This window comes from Peromyscus eremicus, chromosome 8a (genome assembly GCF_949786415.1).
Source record: "Peromyscus eremicus chromosome 8a, PerEre_H2_v1, whole genome shotgun sequence".
Classification (NCBI taxonomy): Eukaryota; Metazoa; Chordata; class Mammalia; order Rodentia; family Cricetidae; genus Peromyscus; species Peromyscus eremicus.
Window position 1 is genome coordinate 24,161,430 of NC_081423.1, and position 19,496 is coordinate 24,180,925.

Below are 19,496 nucleotides of genomic sequence, written 5' to 3' on the forward strand. Positions count from 1 at the left end.
GAGTCATTAAAGTTTCCTAAAAACTAAGAAAGTATGCCAAATCTACGTATAATTTGTTGTGATCAGTGTAGCCCAGCTGCTTAATGCAAACCAAAGGCAGAGTACATTTCTTTGAGGCTTAATTAGCTCTCTAAATAAACTATCCCAGCACTGTAAATAGAGCCCTGCTTGCAATTTGTCACTATCTTTGAAATTCACAAATAGAAGTAGGAACAATTCCCAAGGTCATATGGGTGAGAGGCCCTCACTCTCACTGTCAGATATCACCTTAATGCTGGTTAATTTCTCACTGGTTCTTTTACACCAGGTCACTATGACACTGAGGATACAGGGAAGATGCCAGTCTGAGACCTTCTGGAGCGATGGACACACCTTATTTCACTAAATCATGAGAGCATCAGTTGTAAAATACCCCATTATCTTATTTATTACTGTGCAATAAAAATAACATCAGAGAAGATACTGTTTTGTCCTAAGACATCCATAACTGCGTCCCATTCCAAACCTGCTTTAAAAATATCGAAATGTTTTTCTCTTACAAGCAAAGAAACACAGGGTCATATGAGAAGCCTGGCATGATCATTAGAGATGGTGATGAACCAAGTTCTGCTAAAAAGTTCTGAAAAGGAGCTGTTAAATGAGTGACATGGGCCTCCGTAGGTTTGATACTAAAAACTCATAATCATCATGGCCTACAGAAGCGTGTGCTATCTGACTTGCAGTGACCACTCTCGGCTCTTCGGGATCACCAAAACTCCACTCACCACATTCCAACCGCTGGCCTTTCAGGTTCTGCTATGAACACAGTAAATTCTTTCCTATCTTGGTATTATTCTACTTCCAGCAACCTGGGGCTGTCACATAAAGCAATATTTAACTTCTTTCAGGTTTATGGTCAAATATTATTTCCTGTTTTTTAATAAACTTTATCGTTCTGTAGGACTTTATAGTTAACATTTGTACTTGTCAGAATTATATTATTTTCTTTCTCATTTACTTTCTAATTTTACCACTGATAGAAATATTTCATTAGGGCAGGGAAATTGTTTCTTCTCAATGTTAATATAATTCTTGGCAAATAATAGGCATAAAATAAATCTACTTGAATAAATGACAAAGTTGCCTAAAAGTACAAAGAGTAAAGATGTTTAGCCTATTCTTAAATTTTGTATTATTAATCAGGGAAATGATTTAAGACATGAAATTCTATAATTCTATTTGAGTTACCCTCCAATAAACCCCCTAGAAAAATCAACCTTAATTTTTTTCAACATCATGAACAACTAGAACCTGAGAAAAAATCAATAAGAATGTGATTATTGGTCTTAATTCTCAACTTGACAAAAATCTCAAACTATCTGGAAGATAGGCTACTTGACATGTTTGTGGGAAATTATCATGATTACCTTAGTTGAGGAGCAAAAGCCCACTCACTGTGAGGGACACCATTCCCTAGGCCAATTAAGAGTGAAGAAAGCAAGTTGAACACTAGTGTGGATTAATTCATAGCTCTCTTCTTATGAGTGTGGACTGATGTACCCAGATGCTTCATGTCCCTACTGCCTTGACTCCTGGCCATAATGGGCCTTAACTCAAGCTAAAATGAACCTGCCTCTCTTAGGTTGCTTTTGTGAAGCATTTCTGTCATGAAAAGGAAGAACAGCATGAAAAGAAACTAACCAGAGTGTAACAGAAGGATATGTGTTGGGGAGCTATTTAAAGACTATTCCATGTCAATGGACCATTCCTCTTCTCCACAGTTCAGAGAATTCAATACCGTTGCTTTGTAGGAATTAATCACATCACCACAGATTAGGACAAGGGAGATTAAGACAATCGAGTGGTAACTTTCAGTTTCAGAGGAATGACAATAATCATTTGAGATTTGGAGAAAGAACATGAATAAAGAAAAAAATCCCCTGAAATGTTCCAAAACTGTGTACCCTAAATACAATCACCTTCTAAATGCTCACAGTAGTTACCAGGTGTGGCGGGAGTCACAGCTCAATCTGAAGGGCTTAATACCAATCATTTCTGGCTCTTTTTTTATTTTCTTTAGCTCATCCAAATGGTTTAATAAAATCAAATAGCTTTTATGCTCAAGAACTCAAGGAAAAAGTGGGAGAAATCTCATTTATTTGGTGTCTTGGAATAAAAAAGGAAGAGGGGAAAAAGTGAAATTCATCTCCAGAGTTCTTTCACCTTTTCTTCCACTGTCGGTGTTGACAGCTGAGCATAATGAACACTGGGTGGATGTGACTGACATTTCACCTGAAGCCATGTTTTTCTTAACAGACCTAATTCACTTTCTTTTTCTTCTATAAAAACCTTTACGTTGTAGCTACAGCTGGAGCCTAGATCTCCTGAATGGAGACTCTCGTATGGGTTTTTACAAGATGATCAACTTGGTGAACACAGTCTCTTTCCAGAGGTCAGGGATCATGTAGCTGTGGATCTTGGAGATGGCATCAAAGATGCCCTTGGCAAAGTTGCCCAGGGTGGCAGTGCAGCCCCTGGCTGATACATAGCTATCACCAATACCAGTCATCAGCAGCAGCTTCTTGGACACAGGAGCAGAGACTATGCCAGTGTCTCTGGGGGCAAGGATGTGCCAGTCTTGTTCCTCCAGCAGTCTCTCCACTCAGGGACAATGGGAAGCTTGGACGAGATCATGGCCCCTTTGGATGGCAGTGGCAACCTCTATGGACCACTTAAAGCCAAAACCAACATGTCCATTGCAGTCTTAATAGCAACCAAAGTATTGAACCTTGTCTTCTGGCCAGTCCAAGTCTGCTTCTGCACTGCCATGATCTTTAGACCCTCATCCTTCTAAACCCTAGAGGAGGACGTGGGTAGGGCATTGAAATGCTGTAAGTTCTCCAACTGTTTCAGACTATCTGGAGTTCAATAACCTAATCAGATTCCTTCCCTTTGGCACCTCTCCTCTGATGATAATGTGTCAGAAAGAACACAGAAATGCTTTAGTGACCCATCCTAATTACCAACCAGTCATCATGTTTTGAAGATGAGGCCATGTCACCAAGCCTCCGCAAGTAGTAAGCATCAAAGTCCAAACTCCACTTACCTATGGACCTCACCCTGAGCTGCCATCTCAAAGGAAGATACATCAGGAGAAGGAGGGTCAAAGGAACAAACAAGAGAACATTTGGAGTCCCTGACACCAAAGAACATCCATAACATCTCAAACAGGCTGGGGAGAGGAAAGGAATTTAAGGTGGATTTTCAGCATTGGGTAGACTTTAAATATTTCAACCAACTACAAACCCCTAGTTCAAACTGGACTCCAGAGTTTTTTGCTCAAGAGCTTCCTGATATGTCCTAGAGAAGGAATAAAAATTAAATTTAAGTCTCACTTCCCAAACTTACACTGTTAGTATTAGGAGAGTAAGTGATACTGTCATTAAAATTGAATAATTAGGAAGCTTACAGACAAAAATAAGTATTCCCCATTTTTTGTAGTTGGAAAAGAGAAGGAAAACTAATTGAGAAACTGCTTATATTCTTCATGCTATATATCTCCATGTTTAAACTTTTGAAATTGAACAAACATCGCTTCGTATTTGGAGGAAACCATGGTAGTTTAATTTCTTTCATCTCTGGGGGGAAAAAAAAGAGGATCAACCAAAAAATGTTCAGAATGTGAAAGTCATTTAAAAAAAATTAGAGCTTGTGAAAGTTTAAAAATAGAACTCGAAGCTTTTGAGTGATAAAAAAAGAAGTTGTATTTTAATTATTATTGCCTTCTCATCTTTCATTTTCAAAAAAATAGGTAAGGTACAGTGTGAAGGGCATGAGGGGAAAGTAGCTACATTCCTATGACAGAAGAAGATTGGAAAAGAATAAAGGACCTCATTGACAGGTGTAGCAGTAGACACGTTATTAGAAGGAAAAAAGTGAATTCGGAATCATAGGCATTTGTTTCATCTTCTGTACATCCTTCCTCATTGAGGCACAGTGAATTTGCAAGCAGCTGCTAAAGAAGAGTGGCCAAGCAAAGTAGAGAGAGAACACGGCTCACCATCCCCGCTAGGAGCACAGTCAATTAAATGCAGCCTGGAAGGGATCTAATCTAATATCAAAGATGCTGTCAGGGGATCAGTTCCCCTGAGTTTAGGGTTAATGATGTAAAGCATGGCAGTCTGGCCAAAAGCAGGGGGGAAGAAACCTTACTATGATCAGGTGTGACTAGAAGAGACTAAAATAAAATAAAATAAGCATCTCTCAGAAAAAATGGAGGGCCTTGAGCAAAACTTTCTGCAGACAAGTTACAATCCCTTCTCCTTGCAGCAGTCATCCAGGGCTTGGGTTCTCTAACATTTAACAAAATTTACAGTAAATCTTATCATTGTAATCAGCACTGAGGCTTATCAGAGTTTTAATAGAGCCAGACTCCAAAATGAGATCCACTCCCAACCAGAGTGCAACTGCGTGCATCACATTGAACCTGAAGTGCTTGGCACAAGAGCTCTCCGGGATAAAGGTCACTCGTCAAATTGTACCCAGGAACCCAGGTGTGTGTTCATTACCCACCAAACTACTCTACCCTTGCGTGAAAGATCAGAGACCACAACAAATGGGGACAAGGCCAACTACAAAATGTGAGGCCTTCACAGGCTATGGTCAACAGAGCTGTTGCCCTGAAGAACGATGGATGTGTGAAAAGAATTTTCTACTCTATCGCAGGAGAAGTAAGAAAAAAATAATAACTGCCACCCACTTACCAGACTGTGGCACATGTCTAGTACTTAACCTTTTTAAAGAGTTAAGGTTACAAAGACTAGGCTGGCAAAGTGGTCGCCCGTATAAAGGCACTTGCCACGGTGCCGCGTGGCCTGAGTTTGATCCTCAGGACCCACGAAGAGGAGAGAACTGACTACTACCAATTGTCTTCTGATCCCCACACATGCACACCATGGCATGCACAGGCACACACACTCACACACAATAAATAAATGGAGGGTTTTACTTCATTGCAAAAGCTCACAAGCAAGTGACCTTTTCTCAGTTTTCTAAGTTTAATTTCCAACCATCCTACAAACAAGATAGCCTGAAACTTCCACCTCCCACTTGAAGCACAGTCTATTCTCTGTCTCATTCTTGTTCTTGCAGTCCCGGAGTTGGTCTGATAATTAGCACTTCTTTTTCCTGTGTACACTGACAAAATAAAAAGGCTCCAATGCCCTTTTGGACTCTGCTGCTGCGCTTTCATTTAACGCTCTTGTTAAATTCTTTAATTATATAACTTTTGATACTTAAACTGGGTAACAAAAAAACCACATATGTGAAATAGAGATGTTTGGGGTAACATTTGCTTGAATTATTCTCTTTGATAGAAATCAAAGAAAATAACAACTCAATACCAGGGCTGAGATAAGCACGTTGTAAAAAGACTGAGAAATAATATATTTTTCAAAGCTGTCTGTCATGGAAACCTGTCCATTACCTAGAACTTAACGGGTCTGAAGGTACTGGTGAGATACAGTTGAATTGCTTTCCCCTTTTAGAAAAGTGTTAACTCTTCTAGGACATGACTCAGAAAGCCCAGCGAGCCAGTTCACTCAATGGCACATTGGTGGCCTCTAAAAATTAGTGTACCTTTCAAAGGTTGTTTTTTTTATCACCTGATACTGAGGTCTGAGGCTAGCTATAAATGAAGGCATCTTAAAAATTAAGGGTACAAAAATACAATACTCAAGTGGGAGAGTTTAAAGCGAGTATAGAATATTCTAAAATCAACTAAAGAGAATGAAATACCCTCTTGTTCTAAATTGAGTTGTACCCTCCTAAGATCAGTGTGAAAGACCCTATCACCCATATTCCAGAATGTAACTCTGTCTAGAAATAGGGTAGTGAGAGATAATATTAGTTAAGTTTAGATGAGATCCCACACTAGAAGGTAAACCATAAACCTGATGTATGTGGTGTGCTTCTAAAGAGGAAAGACACCAAGAAAGATGACCATGGCTTCAGCCAAGTCAGAAGTTAGAGTTGGGCTGTGACTAACAAATGGATTCCTAAGCTATGAGATACTAGGAGAGGTCAGAAGGGATTCACCCTGGATACTTCTGAGGGAATATGGCCCTGCCAACATCTTGAGTTTAGAATTCTTTCCTCTAGAACCACAATATAGTGTATTTGTTATTTATCCCCCACAAAAAGAATATTTATTGGTTTTTCTATAGCCTATTAGCTAATTCAGGGATAAAGATGCCTTCAGTGGGTGGCGTTTATTTAACAGCAGACATACAGCTCATCTCACAATCATTTGTGGACTTAATCTCCACAGCAACTCTGGGAGATCACTATCACTGTCACCTCCAAGTCGCACAAGGAACCAGAGCCTTTAAGATGAAAAATCTGGTGCAACAGATATGAACATAGAAAAATGTGTGAGTAAAAGGGGGGAAATGACTTAGTAAGAACAGTAAGCAATTTTTATTTCTGGACAGCTGCCCGGAAGACTAATAATTCCTGTGTCTCTCAAAATGGTCAAATGAAACTCAAAAATGCATATACTAGTACATGACTTTGGGAACACAGTGACTTCAACCAGAGCACTCAGAACAAGCCACAGATAATAGCAGAGAAACTTCATGCTCCACAAGCAATTATTATCAAAACCATCAAATGGACATTACAAAACTATATTTATGTGACACTTCGAATCAAAGACCCACTGGATCACCACCCAACCAGTTTGGGAGATGTTGATAATGCAGGATCTGATTAATATGAAACTAAGCTGCCAGAGTCATGCCCTTTCATTTGACAATACATTTTATAAGCTCAACAAAGCCAAAGCTAAAAGATTTGTTCATTTTCTTTGGTGTTTGGTAAAATCCCTTTACAGACCTAATACTCATAAAATCTATTTAAGTTTTCTTACTAATCTCAAGCCCCCAAAGTCCTTAGCCTAGGTAAAGTTGTGAAGCAAAGAGCAGAGGAATCTGTAATACTGACCATTCACTTACAAAGGGCAGTTAGCAAGCCATGTACTACCTTTACTTTAGCTAGAGAAGCTATACAAGACAACGGAAACTCCTCCTCAGTGAGTTTGTACATACATGTACGCATGTATACACACACATGGGAGAGAAATAAAGGACTTCTTCATTGATGATACAGCTTGGAACTTATACAAACAACAAGGCAAATCCTAGAGTTATCCACTTGAGGCCCCATCGGCAGAAAATGATCTCAACCCATCTTACTTCTCCATAGTTGGACCATCTAGGCAGAGGAACACATTATTATGCAAAGACATCCCATAAAGTTTACCTTGCCTTGGAAAGCATAAAAAGACATTATCAAGGTATATAAAGCTAATCGCATATACAAAGTGATAGACTAATTGAATTTTAAAATCTAATACAAAAATGCTTCTATAAATGATTAAGTTTTATTTCACACTAGATAACTATCCTTTAGAAAGTTGTTACTTCTTCCTAACCCAAAAAAAGAAAAAAAAAAGGACAAACCTCTTAAAAATAATAGATCAATAAACATGTAAGGAAAACTTGCAAATAGTTTTTATTCAAGGTTTATATCGATCAAGAAAATCAAGTAGGTCCATCCATTATTTGAGCTTCCCAAGCAACAAAGCTCCAGCCTGCAAGGGTTATGGTCTGATAGACTGAGGCAGTAGCTGTTTGTGTCTTAACACTTTCTCATTGATCAGAAGATATTTTTCTAATACATGTTAATTCTTTTAAAAGTCAAATCTCAGTCAAGCAGTTATAATGGCAAATATATAAGAAGATTTCAAAACTTAGTCCACAGAAAAAAAGGAAGTTTTGGGATCATCTACTTAATATTAGTAATTGTGTTATTTTTTTTAACTCTACTATAAGTGGGTTTGGGAGTCATAAAGAAATGGATGAAAATTCTTGCTAATTCCTCTATTTCTCCCAACTCCAGACAGCCTTCCTGTAATTGTTACTAAGTGTCTGCTCTACTAAAAATCATGATCATGCTAGGAAACTCACAATGTGGTCGTGTATCCAACTAGGCAACTTTCTACCTTCGGTTTTATCATACATGCGACCAGAATAAAAGGAACACCACAGCTGGACTGTTGAATGTCAAATCTGGCCTGTGATCAACAGGTAAGTACTAGTTTCTTTTACTTTCTGACCTGAGTAGAGAATTGAAGTGTCTGGGCTGATGTTCATGGCTTGTGTTGCCACCAGGGAGAATCACAGGAACCATGCATGTTGAAATCCAAGGGTCATCCTGAGCCAGCCTTGTCCCTCACTGGCCCTGGAATAGCTGGTCCTGCCCCTCGCTGGGCACTGTAACAGAAGAGATGGTGCTGCTGCCGCCCCATCCCCCATCCTTATGGGAGAGCTGATCCCAGCACTCAGCACTCCACTGATGGCCCAACCCCGCACCATAGGTATGAGAGAGCTTGCCCATGGCATGGGCCTTAGGTGGCTCTGCCCCTCACCTGAAAGGGTGGTCCCAATGGCCCGATGGACCAGCTCAACTGCCACCCAGACCCACACCCTGGGCCTTGAGTTGCCACACCCTGGGCCTTGAGTTGGTCAACCCTAATGGCTGTCTCATCTTTGACCTGCTGGAGTGCACAAAGGGACCGGTCCTGCAGAATGATAACCCCAGAATCTTCATGTCTTAGGGCAACAATAGCATATCCAAGAGGAATTTCGACGATGGCCCAGCCCAGTGCTGGTGGTGTACCACAAACCAGAGGCCTTGAACCAGACCAATGACTCATTGCAAAGAATATTCTGTGGGTGGGGCTGGTTGGACAACAGAGGTATACTGCATGACACACTGCAGCTCCTGATGCCACTAGGATGAATGAAGAGGTGTTGGAAAGATGGAGGAGAGATGTGGGGGGTTTTTTGATTGTTTTGTTTTGTTTTTAATTAATTTTAGGAGGCATATTGCAGGGGTAAGAAGCAGATATGAAGGGACTGGGAGGTGAATGGGATTGGAGAACATGATGTGAAATTTTTAAGCAATCAATAAAGAATTATGCTAAAAGAAAAAATAATTATAAGTGGGATGAGTAGTGCAAAACTTCTTCAATATATATTATGAGAACATGTCTCTGAAAACATTTGATAGGCTACAAAATTCAATAGAAACTAAGGTTAAGAAAAGTTAGTAACGTCTATGAGGTCACCTCTTAGACAAGACATATTTGAACAAATGACTTAGTTCTTTTCTCTCACAGCCAACAAGTTTTTGTTACATTACATTATATTTCATGCAGACTAAGGTATGTGTATTATAAAGTTTCCCAAGTGATTCAAAGAGTGCTGCTTTATAAAGGTCTTATCCTGAGACTGTGTCAGATAGTGGGAGTTCTGGTGTTCTATCTTGCTTCTTCCTCTAAAGTACCCTCAGTAGGCAGTCCTCTGAAATCCTTGAAGCCCGGCCCTGCACTGCAGGTGCATGATTTTGGCGTTAGTCTGGGCTGTCCCTGGAGTGAGGCATGCTGTCTGGAGGTTTCTACTGCTCACCCAGGTGGGATGCTGCCACTATGCTCCTGAATTCAGGGACTCCTTGGTTGACAAAGAATATTACCACAAACCTGTGACATAACTCACCTTTGAAGAGGAGAAGTATAACCAGGAGCTCAAGAAAACCTAGCTGATCAAAGCTACCTCAGTGACTGAAACAAACTCTGTGTTTGTAGATCCTGTTATCAGCACATTCATCAACGTGTTGTTGAAAGGAGGAAATTAAGTACCAGCCAGATCACTCATGGCCCAGGCTCTGAAAGATGTGAAAAGGAAACAGTTTGAGAAAGTACAGTGGTGGTGGTGGTAGTGGTGGTGGTGGTGGTGGTGGTGGTGCTGCTGCTGCTGCTGATGATGATGATGATCATGATCATGATCATGATCATGATCATGATGCTGCTGCTGCTGCTGCTGATTCTGATGCTGCTGCTGCTGCTGCTGCTGCTAATTCTGATGCTGATGATGCTTATGCTGCTGCTGATGATGATAATGATGATGGTGGTGGTGGTGGTGATGATTCTGATGCTGCTGATGCAGATGATGCTGATTCAGAACAAGGCACCATTGAACCTAGCACTTACAGAATCTTCCACCAGATATTGAAAACTATGAGGCTGTGATTCGGCTAGTGGCCATCCTCAAGGGGGCCATTTCTACCAGGTCTCTGTGCCTAACTAACCAACTTCGCCACTTCCCGGCCATGAAGTGGATGAGCACAGAGTTCTGAGAATAAGCAACAGCAGATGCTGATGCCAAAGAAGCTGTCATATCAGCTGCTAGAGGCTCTTCCTTCCAGGGGTCCTGTGATCAAGAGGAAGCAAGACATGCATAAGATGGTAGAGGCCATGCATCAGACCACTGTCTCTGGTGGTAACAGAAAAGGAGCAGTGGAAAAAGGCCAGGATACACTGCCACAAGGAACTGCTTGAGCTACTGCCCTACTGGAAATTCCAGAAAGTTTAAGATGAAGAGGGACATTTGTAATGCAATCTTAGGTCCTGTGAAGCCCTTCCTAGATTCTCTCCATTCTAGCTAGCAGTTGGGCAGAGTAAAACTTGAAGAGTGGTATTGCCCCTCACACAATAAGGCTGGGTCACCAGTTGTCTCAGGAGCAGCATGTGTGATGCCTTTCAATCCTTCCTTCCTTCCTTCCATATTAAAACTGGTTTCTCTGCTCCAACCCCTCCTAAAGAGAGAACATGGCTCCTTAGCAATTTCTCCTGAGAAACTCAATCCCAGTCTTTGCTTCCCTTAGCTCAGGGTACACCTTTGGATGCTATGAAAGGAAGAAGTTTCAGAAAAGACTTATTGGAAAGTCCTCACCCCAGTCTCGTGAGGCACTATCATTCATTACAACTGACAGGAGCAAACACGCTCCACAGAGGTCTTTCCACAAAATGTATAAAACTCTATTCCTTTCTCAAAAAAAGGGGAGGGGTATGTTTTATCCTCAGAGGGGTGTGTGTGTGTGTGTGTGTGTGTGTGTGTGTGTGTGTGTGTGTAGCAAAGAGGAGAGTTCATTACCTGATCTGAAAAAGAGGAGCCATGACCACTCCTAAACTGCAGAATAAGAACATTGAGCAACTACCAGCCCTGCAATAAAATAAAATACACTGGCACACAATCATCTCTGAGCAAACTAGTGACTTTTGGGGGGGCGCATGCTTAGGTAAAGGTGACCTTGCAATAAGAAAATCAGAAGCAACACTACCCATGCCTCATTCTTCATCAGCTGTGAAGTGTCCTGTACCACAGACCCCACCTCTGTTTGCTGGGCACAGCAAAGAGAAAGGTGAGGGCCAATTTTCATCATATCCAGTACATTTGAGCACTGTCATGTAAGCTGACACAAATTTCCACCACTGTTCTTTAAATTTTTGAAGACCAATTGCTATGACTAGACTGTCAAATTAAACCACGGAAGTCTGTTGAATTCAGACAATACTCAAGAACGAACAAAGCTGTAGTAGAAATTCTTTTCTCAAAGTCCCTGGGATGAACAGTTGGTAAATAAATTGCAAACAGCAAAAGTGGGAGGGATTTTGTTAAGATTTCTTTTTATGTGTATGAGTACACATATGGACGCACACTTATTGCTGGCCTGATGCTCCTGGGAGGCAGAAGAGGGTGCCAGATCTCTCAGAGGTATTCTTAGAGACAATGTGGAACCTGAGTCCTCTACAAGAGCAGCCAGGTGCTGTCACTGCTGAGTCATCTCTCCAGCCTCCAAAGTCAGAGACTTCTACATTTTTATAAACCTACCTTAATTTTTAATCTTAGTAAGAACCTGATGCCTTCCATCTGTTGTGAGTGTACCACCGACTGAATTTGCACACTGTCTTTTCTTCACAAATGGCCCCTGTACATAAGTCTGTCATGTTTTCCTATATTTGTTTCTTAAAATTTCTATGAAAACTTAAATACAATTATAAAACTTTATAGATATAAAACCCTACTTATTTTTAAAGCATGAACCCAATATTTAACAATCATCTTGCTCACCCAAACTCTACAGCAATCTTTATACTCTTGACAGTTTCCAGGTATTCAATATCAGTGCTGATTTTTTACTAGACATCTTCATTAGCTCACATAACATTTAATTAATGTACACAGGTGAAAAATGTCATCCCAGTTTAGAAACACATGTCTCTTATTTTGTACAAAATGCAAATGTTGAGACTAGATGTACATGAGTATAATAAAGAATAGAGAGCTTGCTGAAAGGCTTAGGCATACCAATAATACCAGTAATAATCCCAGTATATTGTTCAGGAGAAATAGAAATGTTCAGTTAACTTGGCGTGTTGGTTAAAAGCCTACCATAATGAAAAGTACTGGTTCATCTATGGAAGTCTATCACTAGCAACTCTGGTGTAAAAGTTCCTATGGCCCTTAGCTCTAAAAATATGTTCAGTGGATATATAAATGAGAAATGGATGTATGCAGGGTCGAGGGGCATAGGTAGGTGAATATGGACAGATGGATGAAGACAAAGAAGGCAAGAAGGAAAGCAGGCAGTTAGAGATTCTACTCCGGCCACCATCAAATGTATTTCCTCTGGATCGGAAAACTGGATAGGGGTAGCAGCTGGGATGATTTTGAAACAGCTCATTGTATATACTGGAATTGGGCGATTAAGTAAATGGATAACAGATGGCAGAAGCCAGGTTTTACACTGTTGGAGTAGCAGTTTACAAACATTGAGAAACAAGCAGAATGATCCTGTGGTAATGGACTCAAGTTGGAGCCATCAGTAATAACCTATGCCTAGTTTGATATGGATAGATGTGGACACATGGACCAATATTTATGGGTTAGGTCTTACATGCTTACTGCATATATATATATATATATATATATATATATATATATATATATATATTCCTCTTTCTCTGTATGCTGGGAAGGCCTAGAACCAATTATACCCATGTAGCAACTTTATTTTTATTATTCTTCAATAATAATAAGTAGATCTTAGAGAAATGCTGATTCTAGGGCTGGGGTGGGTAATTCACAAGATGACTCTGGGATGTCTTACAGTGCCAGAAATTGAAGAAGCACTGTAAACAAACAGAGAGAATGACAGCGGGTGTATCAGAGTGAGAAAGGAGTCAACTGACCGAACTCCAAATGGCCAAAGGGGAAAAAATTTGAGCAACCAAGTGAAGCTGAATGAAACAGAAAGCAGACAAGTTTGATGTGCTCCAAACAACCTATTTGTGATTTCAAATGACCTATGTAGACTGTCCATCTTTACTCATAATGCTTAGTTCTTCTCTTCTTATGTGTAGACAGAGCTTAATTACTTCCTTGTACAGCACAGTACAGAAGAAAGAGATAGAAAATAACAGTGAAGGAACTATGGAAGATGATTTAAGCCAAATGATCAAAGTTTGTATCAACACAGTTAATCTTGTTGATGGAAGGTATCCTTGATTTGATGTGATGAGGACAAAAGCTTTCTCTACCCTTCCTCACAGAAACTCATAATCACAGAGAAAATATCAGACAGATACCAATCAAAAGACAATCTACAAAATATCTTATCAGTCCACCTCCAAAGTATCAAGGTCATCAACAGCAGGGAAAGTCAGAGAAATGTCACAATCAACAGGAGTATAAAGAGGCATAACAACTACATGGGACATGGAATCCCAGAAGGCATAGTGAGGTAGAAAGAAAAGGACCTGCGGTAAAAACTAAGGGTGTAAAGTGTAACTCTACTACCTCTATTCATTTTCTGCGGATCTGAAACTGTTCTAAAATTTAAAGGCTTATTTTAAAAGTTCCATCAGGGGCATTCATTTTTGCCAAACATAAATCTATAACCTCCATATCATCTAAAACAAAAAATAAACAGTAAAAGTTTACCCTGCTTCCACCCACGGGCTCATCTCAAACAACTTGTTCAGACCTCTCTCCATCTTTGATGGCTGCTGAAGTGCCAGGTTAAATATTCTGTCTCTCCTCTTCTTATCTGTGTTGCACTTGTAATTATTGTTCAATATTTCACAGGCCGTGATACAACACCAGAGGGACCAGTCTGTCTTGTTCCCGGAACCCTCAGTATTTACTGCGGTATTCTTATCTAGTATGCACTGTAAAGGACTCCTGAGTGACACAATATTTATTATGCCTCTTTTGAGACTTTTCAACTGTTTTAACGTGAACACACACAAAGATATGTATTTCTTTAATTTCTACTTTCTAGTCCTAATGAAATTCTTGAAGGAATTCAATTCTTCTTTAGGAGCCCCACTGTCTCATAAATGGAGTAAAAAAAAGGGTTTTAATTATAATTTCTCAGTCTACATCATACTCAGTGATAGAAGATTTTATGCAAAAATATTTATAATTTGGTTTATCTAAAAAAAAGGCATGAAAAATGTCTATCAGTCACCTTTGAAAGACCTGGATAAACACCTCAGTAAATGTTCCCATTAATCCAGCCACAGGGAGTATTAAATATTTAGGACTGTGGTGCCAACTACTTTGTCAGAAGAGCTCCATTTAAATTCTCTCCCCTGTTACCAATTGTAGCTGATGATTTAATTAGGTGGATGGAGTTACTTACAATGATCATTAATAAGCTGTGTTAATGTCATGAAAATTCCTATTCTCCAGAGTTGAAGAACCACACAAAAAGAAACCCGCCTAGTGAGAAAGATAGCCTGTCTCTCACAAAATGCATTCTACTTTTTCCCACTCCAGTAATTAGTCTTGTTTTGTTTGGTGTGTTCATACTAATTACAGACACAGTCCTATTTTGCTTTGTATAACAGATTACTTCATTTGATTATATTCTCAGAGAGTTGGCATAGTATGAGTTTTACACAGTATCAAAAAGAGCCTCGTTGTGTTCCTTTTCCAAGGTATTGTAGCAAGCTGCTCCTTGTATTACTGTCAAATAAAGAGAGTATCAGAAAATTAGCAAGTAAATAAAACTAGGTCTTTAGAGACTATGTGTTTCAATAACTTTGAACTTAATCGGGGGTCCAGATATGAGTTCTAAAAAGAAACAATTCCCATTTCTAAATGAACATAGGAACCATAGGATGGGTAAGAGGGTGCCACGGAGAACCCTGAGTTTGTATCGAGAGTCCCCTGATTCTACGATACAAAGTGGAAAAACAAACATATATATCCAGGTGCAGTGTGACCCACGGTGACCTCTATGGCTCCATAGGGCACCCACAACTACAAAAGGAATTCACCTCTAAGTTGAAATTGATCTCAGAAGTCCACTTCCAACTCCAGTTAACCAAATGACAAACTGGATGGTATTTTTCTCACAGAGACAAGAAAGAACACAGAAATAAAATTGGTCCTATACATAAGGAGGCCTGCTGCTTTAAAGGATACTTTTAAAAAAATACACCCACTTAAATCCCTTTAAACCTGACAAGAAGCTCCCACAAAGGATTCATTATTTAGAGGAACCTCTGCATTGAGATGGATTAAGACTTCCTTGCCCTGGGAGAAAGGAACATTAGACAACTAATTCAATAGAAAGGATTAGTTTATCTCTTGAACCAATTAGAGTCCCAAACTACCTGGTGAGACTGGTCATTTTTATCTGAGAGGAGGAGGGGCAACCTCGGGGAAATCTCATCCTAGCATAACAATAGCTGGACACTGTAGACTCAGTCAAGGAGAGATCCAAGGGAGACTCATTCACTTTTTTCAACCATTTCTTAATGGAATATTATATATATACATATATATATATATATATATATATATATATATATATATATATGCACACACACACGTGTGTGTGTATGTGTGTGTGTGTGTGTGTGTGTGTGTTTGCATGTGTTTTAGTGTGAGTAGGACCCAAGGAAACATGGGGTGGAAACCACTTTGCTGCCAGCTGACATACCTGAGCTACTGCATTTCTGTGTCACAGCTGTGTGAGTCAGGTGGCCATCTTCATATTATAGATAAGGAACCAAAGCCACAGGGCCTAAAATTTAAGATGCCACACCCACAGCAATTTCAGACTCTACACATTCCTCTGCTTATCCCATGCCCTAGGCTGGTTGCTATTGGTAAGGACTATGACATCATCTACCCTCCAGAAACTAAGTCCTTAAAAGGGATAAAGGCAGAGATAAATATCACTGAAATAAATATTTCTACACAATATGAGGAACAGTAATACAAAGAAGTTTAAGGACTGAAAAGTGAGTATGAAATGAAATTTCAATTGAGTCTGAGGTAGATTTGGACATGTGAATATGAAGAAAGCATGACAAGAAAAAAAAGCAAAGTGTTAGAAAGGAACAGAAACTAGATAGATGATAGACAGATGGGTAGATGATAGAAAAGTAGATGATAGGTAGATAGATAGATAGATAGATAGATAGATAGATAGATAGATGATAGGTGATAGATAGATAGATAGATAGATAGATAGATAGATAGATAGGTGATAGATGGATAGATAGATAGGTAGATAGATAGATAGATAGATAGATAGATAGATAGATAGATAGATGATAGATAGATAGATAGATAGATAGATAGATAGATAGATAGATAGATAGATGATAGGTGATGATAGATGATAAATAGGTAGGTAGGTAGATATATAGATGATTGATTGATAGATAGATAGATAGATAGATAGATAGATTAGATGATAGATAGATGATAGATAGATAGATAGATAGATAGATAGATAGATAGATAGATAGATGACCTGCATTCAGATCCTCAGAAACTACACAAAGGCAGACATAGTGGTTTACATCCATAAATCCTCAGGGTGAGACAGAAGGTGGAGACAAAAGCATCCCTGGAATCTTACAGACTAGCTAGTCTGGAATATGTAGTAGTAAACATAGACCTTGTTTCAAACAACTTAGAAGACAAGGATTGACGCTCAGGATTGTCCCCTGACCTCTACACTCACATTATGGCATATACTCACCTGTACTCACATTTATGTACACACAGTCCCAAAGATGTGAATGTATACACACACACCCCTCAAAAAAGAAAAAGACAATAAAAACCCAGCCCAAACATTAAATTTTGACTTAATGATTTATTTACCTTTCCAGTACCAGTTTTCCTTGTCCAGATACAGGGAAAAAGAGAGAAACAAATGAATCCAATCAGGTTAAAGCTTAAATAAAAGCATTCTCTTACAGAGTACCAAAACTAGAATTAAAAGATTTGGAATGAAAATTAATAAAGAATGTGTAACATGTTTAAAGAACTAAGAGGAATTGAAAATATGACGAAGGGAGGGAAAGACGACTGAGAAATCTTCAGAAACATCCACGTCCGATGACTGAGGCCTGTAATTCCAGCCCTTGGAAGGCCGAGGGAAGAAGATTGCATGTTCAAGGCCAGCCCCAGCTTTGGGTGTCTATAAAAACAGTTTTGGAGCCACAAAATACAAGAACATATAAGGCTAACGTATTAAGTAAAACAGAATAGAACCTAATGAAAAAAGTGAGTGGGAAAGGATTTGCTCTGTGGATGAACAGGGGTCAGGCCAGTGGTAAGCTAGAGCCAGAATGCAGCAACTCATTCTGACACAAATTTATACTAGAGACCTTCTTCACATATATCGTGTCAATATTTACACCATAGAAATTGGCACACACCAAGTCTGGATACTGCTCCCAGATCCGGCAGCCAACTGCTAAAATTTATCACCACACTACTATGAGAGACACAAAAATCACCGTAGACTCCTTACTGATCACCCTGGGATCATTATCAAATTTAATAAGCCCTAAATATGACTATCAGGTTCAGGGAAGCCACTCACAATATTTAAGATTATCAAAGGATTAAACACAATAATATTCAAAAATACCTATATACGTAGTAAAATCAAGAAATCTATAAGTAAAATGAGTAAACCTATCAATTTGTCTTTAATTGCTATGATATATGTTTCTAAGTATACAAATACAACCTGCTCAGTCCATATACTGCTACTGGTATGTGTATGATTTCAGAGTTAAGGTTTCAAGAGTACCAGTTACTGAACTCCTGTGCACTGAGTGTAAGTGCTGCTTACCATCACAATCATCCCAACAAGATGAATGTAAAGATTGTGGTATAAGCACTGTTTCTCATTTCAGGATTCCAGAGGCTACCAAAGTTTCTATCACTGAAGGAATGGACAAGGAAATGTAATGCATGTTCATGAAAACATGAACTAATGTGTTCACATTGGCAGGGGAGATTGACAGAGTGTTTAGAGAATCATGAAATTTATACAAACTGAAAACTCACAAGAAAAAAATGTCCCTGGTGCATGGGCAGGTTTTTGGGAATCCGGTGCCTGTGGTGTGACACCTTACACAGCCTTGGTACAGTGAGAAGGGGCTTGGACCTGCCTAGGCTCAGTGTGCCAGGCTCTGCTGACTCCCCATGGGAGACCTTGATTTGGGGGATGTGAGGTTGTGGGGTGGCTTGGGAAGGAAGGCTGGGAGATGGGAGGAGGGAGAATGTGGGATCTGTGGGTGGTATGTAGAGTGAATAGAAAATTTCTTAATAAAGAAAAATGAAAAAAAATAGTAGTATGTTTGCTAAGGGCATATACTAAATATATGAGCACATGATTGGGAAAACATATTCTGAACTAAATGAGGAGGATGCTTATAGTCAGACTATAATAATTGTTAGGATTGGACATAAAGGAAGGAAATCATTCTAAAAGAAAACAAAAGGATGTTAAGAGAATGAGGAAATCACCATGAGATACGTGAGACCGAGCTCTGAGCTCTGGCACTAGACATTCACAGTAGGAAAACATAATGGGCCCTGAGTTCCTCTGTGGGTGCACATTCACCAAGAGGGACACGGCCATATGTGTCATGTAACGAAATTTCAGTTGACAGAGTCCATATTGCCCAGTCCGGTCTCAGTGATAAAAACAGTCGAATGTCCAAATGATAAAGTGACACACTAATTCAAGGGTGCATGCATCCCTTTCCCCTGCCTACTCTCACCAAAGAAATCAGCAAAGCACTGCACTGGCATGGAAGGATGCTGTCTCTTCCCCACATTATGCAACCTGTCCAAACTTGACTTTATTAGGCCTGTGCTGGTGCAAACTCCCAAATCCCTGAAGAAAAATGACTCAAAAATCTCAGATTCAGTGAGCAGATCAGCTTAAAATAGAAGTAAAATGAGGCATAGTTTGTCGAGAGATTTTTTTTCCCTTGGAAAACATGTACTACTCTATGCAATTATATGGAGAAATGAAACTGCTACAGATGGCTTCCTAAGACTATTAATACCATAAGACCATTATATGTAATTTTGTCATTAATTGCAAAATTCCCATTGATTGTAATCTACAAAGGTAATAAATCTAACACACACAATAATTGCTTTATTTTTAAACCCTAAGAGATTAGACATTTGTCTCTGCTCTTAACAAGGGAATTTAAATATTAAGAAATAAATTTGAAAGTTCTACCTTCAAGATGAAAATATAAAATCTGCCGGAGT

The 19,496-nt window shown here is 39.4% G+C and overlaps 2 pseudogenes; one reads left to right on the forward strand and one right to left on the reverse strand.

Moving 5' to 3' along the window:
- Positions 1-2,330: 2,330 nt before the first annotated feature.
- On the reverse strand, positions 2,331-8,755 carry LOC131916541 (small ribosomal subunit protein uS5-like; annotated as a pseudogene).
- Positions 8,756-9,441: 686 nt separating this feature from the next.
- Positions 9,442-10,438, forward strand: LOC131916542 (small ribosomal subunit protein uS7m-like; annotated as a pseudogene).
- Positions 10,439-19,496: the final 9,058 nt, after the last annotated feature.